Source organism: Danio rerio, chromosome 6, assembly GCF_052040795.2.
Source record: "Danio rerio strain M-AB ecotype USA chromosome 6, GRCz13ab, whole genome shotgun sequence".
In the NCBI taxonomy this organism is placed as follows: domain Eukaryota; kingdom Metazoa; phylum Chordata; class Actinopteri; order Cypriniformes; family Danionidae; genus Danio; species Danio rerio.
The window spans coordinates 19,351,580-19,364,870 of record NC_141026.1 but is presented as its reverse complement, the minus strand read 5'-3'; the positions used below and the strand labels follow the sequence as shown (position 1 = coordinate 19,364,870).

At 36.5% G+C, this 13,291-nt stretch overlaps 1 protein-coding gene across 1 annotated transcript in view; it reads left to right on the top strand.

Annotated features, from left to right (window-relative positions):
• The window catches only part of igfbp2a (insulin-like growth factor binding protein 2a), a 34,955-nt gene that overhangs the window by 10,463 nt on the left and 11,201 nt on the right, over positions 1 to 13,291 (top strand).

Below are 13,291 nucleotides of genomic sequence, written 5' to 3'. Positions count from 1 at the left end.
GCAGTCATTATGGACGTCTTACGTAATAACTAACATGATTCAAACGATGGATCTATGACAGAGAAACTAAGGTTTTGGGAAAGACTCATCACTTTATCGTAGGGCTGCTCGATTTTGGGAAAAATCATAATCACGATTATTTTGGTCATAATTGTAATCTTGATTATTCAAAACGATTATCACTTGAAGTCAAAATAATTAGCGCTCCTAATTTTTTATTTTTTTTAAATAAATATTTCCCAACTGATGTTTAACAGAGCAAGGACTTTTAACAGTATTTCCTATCAATTTTTTTTTCTTCTGGAGAAAGGCTTATTTATTTTTATTTTTTTGTCTAGAATAAAAGCAGGTTTAAATATATTGAAACCCATTTTCAGGTCAATATTATTAGCCCCCTTAAGCAATAAATATTTTTGATTGTCTGCAGAAGAATCTACCGTTATACAATGACTTGCCTAATTACCCTAATAAAGTCTTTGAATGCACTTTGAATCTGAATGCTTGTATTTTGAAAATGATCTAATATTATTTACTGTCATCATAGCAAAGATAAAAGAAATCAGTTATTAGAAATGAGCTATTAAAACTTTTATGTTCAGACATAAATTGAAAAAAATCTTTCCATGAAACAGAAATTGGGGAGGAAAAGGGTTGCTAATATTCAGGAGGGCTAATAATTTTGACTTCAACTGCATATATACAGTTATTTTCCACTCTGCAAAGGAAAGAAAAATAAATACAATATAATAAAAATATGAAATAAACTGTGCTTTAAGCATCTTCACTGTAAGAAAAACACTTTAGATACAAAAGTTCTTCAGTCAAGAGCAGGGAAGAATTTTCTCGTTTTTTTGTAGACATTCGCCTCCACCGTTGTCTGGTGTTATCAAAGAATTGTATTATTATTTGTTATCTACGTATATATAGGTCAAAAGTCTTTATAGGGAGAAAATCTTGGTTTTTTATTAGTACTTATGAAGCACATATTAATTATTTATATATTACATATTATATATATATATATATATATATATATATATATATATATATATATATATATATATATATATATTTATATATATATATATATATATATATATATATATATATATATATATATATATATATATATATATATATATATCAACTGAATCACTAACAACTACTAGATTATTCATTCATTCTTTAATTTTTTTTTTTTTTGCGCTTAGTCCCTATATTAATCAGGGGTGAAACGTCAACTTATCCAGCATGTTTTACGCAGCGGATGCCCTTCCAGTCACAACCCAAAACTGGGAAACACCCACACACTCTTGCATTCACACACATGAACACTACGGCCAATTTTACTTCAATTCACCTGTACCAAAGTGTTCACCGAACAAGGGGAGAACATGCAAACTCCACACAGAAATACCAACTGACCCAGCCGGGGCTCAGATCTTCTTGCTGAGAGGCGATCGTGCTACCCAGTGCGCTACCGTGATGCCCCACTTCTAGTTTAGGTTTTTCTAATTTGGTTGTTGTAGTTAAAAGTAAAAAGGTGTTCCTTTAAACAAACAGCTACTCTTGTAAGTGAAAATAAATGATGAAAGAGTAATGCAATAGGCTTTAATTGAGTGCAAGGGCAACCTGGTACAAATTAATTCAGTGGCTGCATCCGAAAGCTTGGGCAGCTGACTTGTTGCCTCTCTGCCCTATGAGTCACTGATTTTTTAGGCAGCATTTGTGGCCAAAGTTACTTCCCAGAACTGTTTTTGCTGCTTTAAAGCATAAAGGTATATAGTTAAAGGTTCCACAAAACCTCCCCAAGTATTGCACTGTTAAAGCACACAGACTTGCTTATACACAAAAATCAAAGGCTTCAGTTCTCAGGAAATATACTGACACTATGTGAGAGAGATGTGCTGCTGTAATTTCTGCAAAAGGTGAACGCACCTAATTTGTATTAAAAACTGGATTAAAAAGAATATGACTCATTTCACTGTACACACAAACTAATCATAAGTGTCACAGAATTAGCACTATCACACTATTACTCCCAAAAAAACATTCTTACTCACCTGAATCCAGTCTGCAAGGCTTCTATAACAACCTAAATCAATTTTAAACTTCAATTATTTTTAGCTCAACACACTTGATCACACAGGAAAGTGGAAAATAAAAGACAGCAAGGCACATATCTATGCTGCCTTCAAAAAGTGATAAATTGAAGCTACTTTTGTAGACATGATGTGACAGCCATCAGATTTTTTCTTGCCTTTATATGCTGCAGCATTTTTCAGCTTTTTGACAAAGCCAGTGTAATAAAGCAGCTGTTGTTAACACTTCAATAAAAATACATATTCAAGGAGGTCTTAAAATGCATTTTTCAAAGCTGAAACACTTGACACAGCCTCCTGAAATGGTGTCAATGACAGCATAAAAACAGTACATTGTGTTTACTGTCTTGACTAGTGGAAGTGTTTTGGCTTCCAATAGTGTCATTTACATTACACCGAACTGAACTAAACTGAACTTCAACTGTGAAAAACTTTAACTGGACTGAAGCAGGGCGACGCAGTGGCGCAGTAGGTAATGCTGTTACCTCACAGCAAGAAGGTCGCTGGTTCGAGCCTCGGCTGGGTCAATTGGCATTTCTGTGTGGAGTTTGCATGTTCTCCTTGCATTTGTGTGGGTTTCCTCCGGGTGCTCCGGTTTCCCCCACAGTCCAAAGACATGCAGTACAGGTGAATTGGGAAGGCTACATTGACTGTAGTGTATAAGTGTGTATGGATGTTTCTCAGTGATTGGTTGCAGCTTGAAGGGCATCTGCTGCGTAAAACATATGCTGGATAAGTTGTCAGTTCATTCGGCTGTGGTGACCCCACCTGATGAATAAAGGGACTAAGCCGAAAAGAAAATGAATTAATAAATGAATGAATAAATGAATGAATTAATTAATTAATAAATGAATGAATGAATGAATGAATGAATGAATGAATGAATGAATGAATGAATGGACTGAAGCATTTTAAATTTACTGGAACTTCATCTATGTTAGGCTGTGTTGACACAATCTACAGTACATTGTAAAAAGTGCTAAAGAAATAAAGATAATTTGAATTTGAACATCTTGCTACCTGTGAGACTCTAAGTGTTGGGATGCTCTTGATCAACTGCAGATCAGAATCAGTAAGATCCCACAACTAATCACAATTTCTAAAATAACTAAGCGAATGCAATTACAGTACTTGTTAATTATCCTAACAAAGTTCTGTAATGATGCAAGTAAGAGATTCATTTTGCAACTTCTGTGACTTTTTGCATAACTTGTTCTACTTGTTCTACTTTTTGCATACATGTTTTCTGTGTTTCCAGAATGTCATCCTTAATTACACATTCTAGGTTGCAGATATTATAAGTTCAGATTGACATTGTCTTGTGGACTCTTAAATCATCAAAGTATTGTTACATTAATTCATTCATTTTCTTTTCGGCTTAGTCCCTTTATTATTCTGGGGTCACCACAACGGAATGAACCACCAACTTATCTAGCATATGTTTGACGCAGTGGATGCCTTTGCAGTTCCAACCCATCACTACGGACAATTTACTTACACAATTTACCTACAGTGCATGTCTTTGGACTTGTGGGGGAAACCAGAGCACCCACGTAAACACAGGAAAGAACATGTAAACTCCACACAGAAATGCCCACTGACCCAGTCGGGGCTCGAACCACTGACCTTTTTACTGTTCTTATATGGATAGTGATAAACTATTAAAAATGTCGATTACAATTTGAAATGATTTGATTTTTACTTAAACCAGCATTATACTATATGGCAACAAATCATAACCAAAACAACATTTGAGCTATTTCTTTATCTGAAAAAAGGTCAGTCAACAAAGGGATTTAATATTACTTATAAAATGCTCAAATGATCTGGATTATGATCTATATCAGACAACTGTGATGATAAGAAACCAGTATTGCAAATCAGTTGCAAATATCTTAATCGCAGCATCTCTGCCTATATGTATCAATTAATTATATAGCACGAGTTGTGTTGGTGCAAGAGTTTTTTATTTTAAAAAATGGGTCATGGAAAACCCCCAGTAGTGTTAAGTAAGTAGATCTTCGTATACTGGTCTCATCTTTACCAATAGGGAATTGGCTGGTGACCCCCTTCCCATTTTCAATGACCCGAAAAAATAGGCAGCACAAAGCCTTTAGCACCTGGCAGAAGGGATTCAAAAATAAACTAACTGCTTAAGAGCTGTACCTACAAGGCTGTGGATAAGCGGTACCCGTTGGACAAAAATAGAGCAAACTAATCCCCCAGTTTTCTGCAAGAGCGGGCATGGCTGCCATCCCCCCCAGGGCGACTCAGCAACTCAAATGCCAAGAATCTTACTGTGTCTGTGTCCAGAATAAACTCTCTAGCTCCCCGCAGCAGCTTGGAGATAACACAAACAATGTGAGAAATGTTGAGGCGAGTGAGCTTGGGGTGGAAGTAAGCAATGGTCTAAGAACCTCTTTGGAATTTGCAGAGGTGGTGTTTTTTATGGTATAGTTATAGTTCATCCATGTTGGTCTTGGGGTGAGGATGTAGGGCAACATTGTTTCCCCAAGGCAGAGATTATGGTTTTTCAGCAAACATTGTTAGCTACTAAACTAACTGTATTATCCTGCTTTTCTTGCTTGCTGTAAAGCAAACCTCATAAGAGACTATTGTTCTTAACCTATTAAATGGATGGCTGTTGTCTGGCTATTTTGCAAATGTTCAGTGAAAAAATGCAGTGATCAAAGACAAAAAGTTGTCATGCATCAGAACAAAAAAAATGTGTTTGTTTGTTTTTGTTTTTTTTACAAATGGTTGTTGCATCACATCCTATAAACTTCAAATCACTCTAATACTAGGTAAAATACATATTCTTAAAAAATATATTAAACGTATATAATTTAAATAGATTAAAACTTATTTTTTACATTCTGTGCATTTTTAGTTGTATGGAGACACTGTCAAATGATTGACTAGGACAGGGGTTTCAAACTGAGTTCCTGGAGGGCCACATCCTTGCCGAGTTTAGTTCCAACTTTAACAATCTTATCTGTAGGTTTAAGCAAGCCTACAGGACTCAATTAGTTTGATCAGGAATGTTTAATTAGGATTGGAACTAAACTGTGCAGAGGTGCGGCTCTCCAGGAACTGAGTTTGACACCTGTGGACTTTGAGAATTGGTTGAAATCCCAATTACTCTGATTTCTATTAAAACAGACCAATAAACGTCTTTAAAATTGGTGAGTGCAGCTCCCACAGGTGTAGCCTCCCAGCAATCAGGAGTATATGAGTCGTGCCTGTAGGCTTGCTCAACAAGCTTATTGTTGAAGGGCCAAACTCTACCAGGCATTCAGCTTGTGATTCAGCCCCTGTGTTAAGGTCTAATACAGTAATACAGCGGTTGCAGTCCCGATGTTGAGACAGAGCATGGTAGGTATGGTAGGCACTACAGTGGGACATTCTCAATGACGAACAGTGGTGCCAGGTTTAGGCAGGTGGTAGATGACCTCCTTAATTGCACTAGATTGCTCCATCTTTGCAGAGAAACCCTGAGTGAAGTCCCTGACAATGTTGATGATTAGGCCAGACTGGAATATAGGTGCTTCAAGAAAGTGAACTTTGATGACTTCCCTTATATCGGCCAGGGTCAGCCAGAGGAGTTCCTGGACCACTATGGTGGCCATTGTCCTCCCCAGGGCACAGGCAGCTGTTTGGTGGTTATCAGAGCAAAGTTAGTAGCTGTCTGGAAATTGTGCATGATACATGGGGAAGGACTGCCTGCATGCAGCTCAGTCAATGCCTGTGATTTGAAGCTCTGGTCACAAGTGATGCAGAAAGCCTACATATATTGGACAAGAGGCGTGGCACATCCCACAAAGATTGACCGCAACTGCCTTCTTCACCTGGCCAGCCCACAATAATAGGTAGTGAGAGTGAAGGAGGTAAGCTCATCATGCAGCTTCAGAAAAGCAGGACAATAGGCCAAATGGTTTTACTCCTTTGTTATCCCCAAGGCCGTTGCACTAATGGCTGTGAAACCTCCACCTGGGAAAGCATAGAAACCATCTCCAAGTCAAGATCTGGGACCGCAGGCACCCCTGAGGCTGGAAGATGGTTGACTCAGAGATAGTTGAAGTACCCAAGGACAGAAAACCCTGATTATCTGCCACTAAATTCACGGTACTTCCTGCTGACCACTCTGCAAGCTCCTCAGTTGATGCTTCTTCTTGAGAGTCAAGTGGGGCTCTGAAGTGTTAGTGTGCTGTGCTAACCTGCAGGCACTACTTGTATAATTGCAAATGTGGCTGCACCTGTGAAAGCTGCATTTGTCAATGTCATAGACATTTCAATGGCCCATTTTTATACAATTCAGAGAGTTATTGGTCTTCTATGTGGATCCCCTAGAAAATCATTTGGCCTAATTTGTAGTTATTTACTGAATGGGAACCTATAGTAGATGGTAGTTACTTGTCTGTGCAAAGTAGTTAGAAAATGTTAATGTTACCAGGTCAGTGTTATCAAAGGGGTGGTCCAGAGTATATTTTTAAGGCTTGGTTTTGTTTGTAAGATGCTAAGCAATGTGTGTTCATGCTTCATTTTTTAGAAAATCATGGTATTTATTTATAAATCTTACTTTAATTATATACAGCTACTCAGCTGACATGAAAACGACTGTCTTATTTCCTAATTCCTCCAAAAGGCCTGCTCTTTATGAGGCTATGATTGGTCAGCTAAAATAATGTGCTGTGATTCGTGGAAAGGCTCCACATCACCAGTAAAAGTGTCACTCCCCTACAAGCATGCATTTGCTTTGCCTCTGCTGTGTAAATGCTGTCAGTCAGAGTAGCTGTTAGCCATATCAGTTTGAACCTAAATCAGACAGAAAATGACACAGAGGACACTGCTGAACCTTACGCCTGGTCTCTAAAATAAAATGTGACAAATGTCTTTCACATATATTCAGAATAAGCATGTTTAGTATGAAACATTCACAAATTTTTGAGAGTCTGTTATTTGAGATGTAGAACACATGGAAAGCAGTTGCATAGAGAGACACTGCAGCGCTGGTGAAGATTGTGGGTGTTTACAAGAGATTTAACAGATAAATATGAATTTGAAACTAAATTGTTAACGGTTCTAAACAGCCTTACCAATTGTTTACATCCTTGTTTACGTCCTTGCTACAACATACCGTTAAGGCTAGACACTATGCATTTAATAGATCAATTTTAACAAATAAAAATTCTTACAGGTTGTGGCTCGCAATCTACAGCTTCATCTATTCATCTATGCTTCTTTGAGGAGTTTTAACTAAATCCAGCACTGAACTGGGAGAAATTCTTAAAGCTGACCTTTGTCAAATGCTAGCTATATACTTTTCATAATTCTCTAGTACACAATTAAAATTACATTGTAAGCACTTCTCTCTTTGTGGCGTGTCCTTTGGATGCCCAAATACAGAAACAGAACAAACTCTGTAGAAATTGAATGCATTTTCGCTTTCAATTTAATTCATGTATATTTATATAGTGCTTTTACAATGTAGATTGTGTCAAAGCCGCTTAACATAGAAGTTCTAGTAAAGTCTAGATTTCAAAGTTGAAGTTCAGTTTAGTTCAATTTAGTGTGGTTTAAATTTCAAACACTGATGAGCAAATCCATCAATGCGCAACTCCAATTAAGCCAGTGGAGGGGGAAAAATAAACTTTACCAACTGACAAAGTAATAAAAAACCTTGAGAGAAACCAGGCTCTGTTGGGCATGACCATTTTTCCTCTGGCCAAACTTCCTGAGTGGAGCTGTAGTCTAAACGCTGGACGTCCATCGTGGAGAACTGCAGGTGTGACTCCGGTGGGTGATCAGGCTGGCCCACAAGATCAATGTGGGGACTCGTCTGTCACTGTGGTCTTTCAGGAATCAGTCTCATGCAATCCACATCTCGCTGACCACCATAACATCAGCTCACGATATGGCCTGGTCCAGGATTATGGATACCTTGGCATCATTTTTTCACAGGTCTTGGATCACATCAATGGCGCTGCATAATCTCTGGGGGGCCTCAGGATGAGAACCCCCCGGTGGAAATAGAGAATAAAGGAAATAATTAGTGTAGCTGCTGTTAATAGTCTATTTATACATGAGATGCAAAAATTAAGTGCTTTAATGAAATGAAAACAGTAATTATATGAGCAGACATACAGTAGAAACAAACATGTAAAGCATATGAGTGTTTCTAACAAAATGTCTGGTGCATTAAGACAGATGGAGTGTGTCCTACAGTTGGTTGTCAAGCCCGCACACCTGCATAGAGCACACTCATGCATCTTGCCGTAATGTGATGCATTGTGTGTATGCTTTACTAAAAAGATAGGTCTTTAATCTGGTCACGTCCCTTTGCTGCGCGGGGTGTATGTACATGATAAATTAGTGTAATCTGAAGCATTTGTGATCTCACTAACCCGGATGTATTTTTTGTAGTCCTCAAACTTCATTCACTGTATGCTTTGCTAAGCTAATTTTGTAAAAGGCAAATCTCCCTTTGGATTGAACTTTGAGTGTATTACATTCAGAGATGTTTATGTTCACACATTAACTAAAGTTTAAAATATGACATCGTAGTGGACCATCCCCTTAATAAAAACTGAAATGTTGAATTTTTATAAACTGAAATGAAATAAATATTGCAAAGCTATAACTGAAAAAGATGTGCTGTAAGTGTAGAACTCAAATATTGTGACGTTTGCTAATAGTGATAATGAAAGCAAGAACATAAATTATGAGTCATGAGTATACAGCCATTTTTGGCACTGTTCTGAGTTTTATCAAGAAAATGGAAAAGCACATGCACTATTACTGCCAATCAAGTGGTCAGTGGTGTTACAATTGAAAGAAATAAATCCCTCAACCTAATAAATCAAAATCAGCACTGCAAGAAGAACAAATTATTCATGGCTCAAATAGGGGAAAGAATAGAACCATTGATAATGTCTGAGTTAGTAGCTCTCAGTGTGAAAAATAGAACATTCTGAACTTGTGTATGAAGTGTTTGTGTATCTGTTTCCAAGGTTTACACAAACACACTCATCAATTTAATTGAAAATGCTTATTTGTTTGTCATAATTACCAAAACTTAAAAAATAATAATGTTGCTTTTTACCATCACTGCAAGTTCTACTTGCATTGAATCAATATTAATGAATGAATGTGTTAATGTGTTTGTTTTGCAAAATAAAATTAGTATAAACAAAACTAAATAAATAAAAATATAAACAGTGATAATACAAATTAATAAAATAAGGACAGTGATCACAGTATGAAAATGGAAATAAAAAAGAAAGAAGTGATTTCTAAATTTACTTTGACATGTATTTCACTGGAAACAATACAACACCACATCATTTAATGTGTGATTTTAATTTAATTATTTTTAAATAAACATTTTTTTATTTATTTCTGTTCTTGCAACATATTTAAAAAAATGTTGTAATATTAAAAAATTTACCACTTTGTAATGTTGCTGTTCCTTTTCACAACACTTAAAAGACGTTTAGGGACTGAAGACACCAAGTCATAAAGTGTTTCAGGTGTAGTTGTAGCCTATCCTTCCTATTGGAGACAGGTTGGGACTGCAGACAGGCCAGTCAAAAACCTGTATCCTCTTCCTCCACATATTGTGCTCCAATATCGCTGTACTTTTCAGCATTAATGGTGCCATCATAGAAGAAGTGCAAGTTACCTTTTTCAAGGGCACTGACTCAACCTATACCAGTACCTATTTTCACTGTGTGATGGTCCATCCCAGATGCCTCTGAGCCTAGAAAAGTCGATGCCGCTTCTGGACACTGTTAACATAGGACTTCATGTTAGCACAGTACAATTTAAACTGGAAATTGTGGATGTAAATACATATTGTGGTACTTGACAAAGGTTTGCTGGAAAAATCGTGAGCTCATGTGGTGATATTACTTATAGATGAAGATGATTCTTGACGAAGTGCCACTTTAGGGATCGAATACCATTGTAGTTAAGCTTAGGCTTGCACCCTTGTCCTTTACACACTGAAATTCCTCCAGATTCCTTGAATCTTTTAAATATGCTATGCAATGTTGAAGATGAAATATCCAAATGTCTTTCTATTTTTATTTGAGAAACATTGTTTTTAAACATCAGTACATTTCTCACATATGTTTTTGTCAAACTGGTGATCCTTGGCCCGTCTTTGCTCCTAAAAGACTAGATCTTTCTTGGATGCTGCTTCTGTACAAAATTATAAATACAATCACTTGTTGACATGACCTGTTTCAAATCACATCATTATTTAACCAATTTTGCTGATTACTAGACCTAAATTGCTCCTGTCCCAACTTTTTTGGAATGTGTTGCAGGTCTGAATGACAGGAAAGGATGTATATTTGCAAATGAAATTAAGTTGAACAGACAAAACACGAAATATTTTGTGTTCACATTGTCTTCAATGAAATACAAGTCAAAGTAAATTTGGAAATCACTACTTTCTTTTTTTATTAGCATTTTCTATACGGTCCCAACTTCTTCTGATTTGAGGTTGTAAGTTTAAATTTAGATTTCGATCTTTATCCTTGATTCTCAGACCTTTGACTTTGCCCATTTCTTCTGCATTCAACACATTGATCACTAGACCTAGTTGTTTGCTAAACTTTATAGGGCAGTTTCTCAGAACAAAATTAATCCTACCAGGATGCAGGAGTTTAACTTTAAATTAATGTCATTTGGAGAACACATGGATTACTTGGACTATGCATTGAAAACCAGCCCTTACCACCAGCTATTCATGTTCTTGCAGACAAAAGTGACCTATAGCAACATTTTGATGAAATAAGTTTCCACATACATAAATACAGTAGACACTATTTCACTTTTAGAACCCAAGCTTTCATCTGCGACCCTAAGAGGACAGCCTGTTCCAGTTTGTCTCCTAGTGCTCATAAATTTAATGTTTTTGGCATGTGGTGCCTTTCTTTGAGAAACAGGGAATTTATGTGGTGTCAGTGAACCAACATTATTCAAAGTCATTCACAGTATGTCAGAGCTTTTGTGATTTAAGGCCATACATAAAAAGGCTAATGCTACAACCCAGGCTAACTACAAGATACTATTTTATGATTATGGACCCCAGGAGTCACAGGATGCATAGATGGAATACGAAATGTCATTAAGCATCCCTCTACTCCAGATGCTGAGGAACACAGGGACAGAAAGTCAAAAGCAACATAAATAAATGGTATGACAAGTCTAATTTAGATTAGATTTTTATTTTTTAACACTGAACCAGGGGTGTCCAAACTTGGTCATGGAGTTTCGGTGTCCTGGAGAGTTTAGCTCCAACCCCAAATAGATACACTCGAACCAGCTAATCAAGCTCTTTCTAAGCATATGAGAAACCTTTATCAAACACACCTCTTTAATTACCAATTGATCCTTCAGATCCTAATTAGTTGGTTTATTTGTGTTTAATCAAGGTTGGAGCTGAACTCTGCAGGAAGGTAGATCTCCAGGAACAGGATTGGTGTGTGAACTGGTCAAACCAGTTCACCAAATAAAACAAAATCATTTGAAATGGTCTCCGTCTCCAGTAGCACTTATCCACCAATTGCTTACTTTTTGCATGCCTGATTCCCACTCTGACTTGAAATAAACCAATTTTCAGAGTTATTCAGTTACTATAATTGTATAGACTGAGGTCAGATTTAAAAACCGGTGAACTGATAATACTGCATATGCTTGATTCAACCGGTCGGGAACCAAACACAAAGAGTACATGACAGCGTGCTGTGACTGACACTGCAGCACAGTACGGTGTGAACCAAACTTGGACAACTGATATACTGCAGGTGTTAAGTTTCTTAAAATGTAATATGTCATCAAGTTTCTTAAAACTTAAGCAACTTTTCAGATCATGGTGATGTTTTAACTGACAGAAATTATGATTGCTGAATATATATTTTTGATATGTTGAGTACTTACATAGCGTTGTTATTACATCATCGCGGATACTGTAAGTACACTGTAGCGTAAAACATCTGGTGATTGTTTTTTTTTTAAACTGGTTCAATGAAACGGTCTGAAAGAGCCAGTTCGTGGAAAAGATCCAAACTTCCCATCGCTATTGCATACTAAACTATTCTTGGCTTATTCATTCTATATTTTATTGTCAACCTCAACCCAGCTGTTTCTGATTTGCAAAGGTGCTTTGAAATTAATCGATTAAACTGCAGTCACATTGGACTTTCCTCCCCATAGACTTCCATTCATACACCCGTGAATGTGTCAGACTGAAAACGTTGCAAAGTTCAAGCTTGGTAAACTCTGACCTTTAAAATTGCACTGCGTGAGACCAATTGAGGATAAAAACATGACCTCTCTGGACAGAAACTTAAAATATGGACCAATTGTTGATTTTTTTAAATGTCTAATCATCTTGTTTAATCCCACCTCTTTTTGCATCACTGTACGACAGAATTTGTGTGACTGCGGTATTATTTTAGTTTGGGACTCTATAGTCCAGGTGTTAGCAATCAGTACTTAATCTGTATTTCAGAAAGGCACTTTTAAAGCCAAAATGATTAACTATTCTAGATTAAGGCTTACTCATGATTTAATTAAAACCCGCCCTATAAGTATTTACTAAGTGGCTTTTTAATCAGATGAAAGCACATAAACACCACTACAAGTCACAAATATATTCAATGGGATCTGTTCCTTATACAGCAAAGATGATTGGCATGTGCTGAGAATAAGCACAGCTGTACAACATTAAAGGGGACATAATTGAGATGAGCGCACATGATTGATCCTCATCAAAAACATTGTGATGAGATAAATTTTTATATGTGCCATACAGTTGAAGTCAGAATTATTAACCCCCTGAATAATTATTATGTTTACAATTTCTGTTTAACGGAGAGAAGTATTTTCAACACATTTCTTAACATAGTTTTAATAACTTGTTTCTAATAACTGATTTATTTTGATCTTTGCCATGATGACAGTAAATAATATTTGACTAGATATTTTTCAAGACACTTCTATACAGCTTAAATTGACATTTAAAGGCTTAACTGGGTTAATAGGTTAACTAGGCAGGGTTAGGGTAATTAGGCAAGATATTGTGGCTAATAATTTTGACCTTAAAATGCTTTTATTCTAGCTGAAATAAAACAAATAAGACTTTCTCCAGAAGAGAAAAATATTATCAGACATACTGT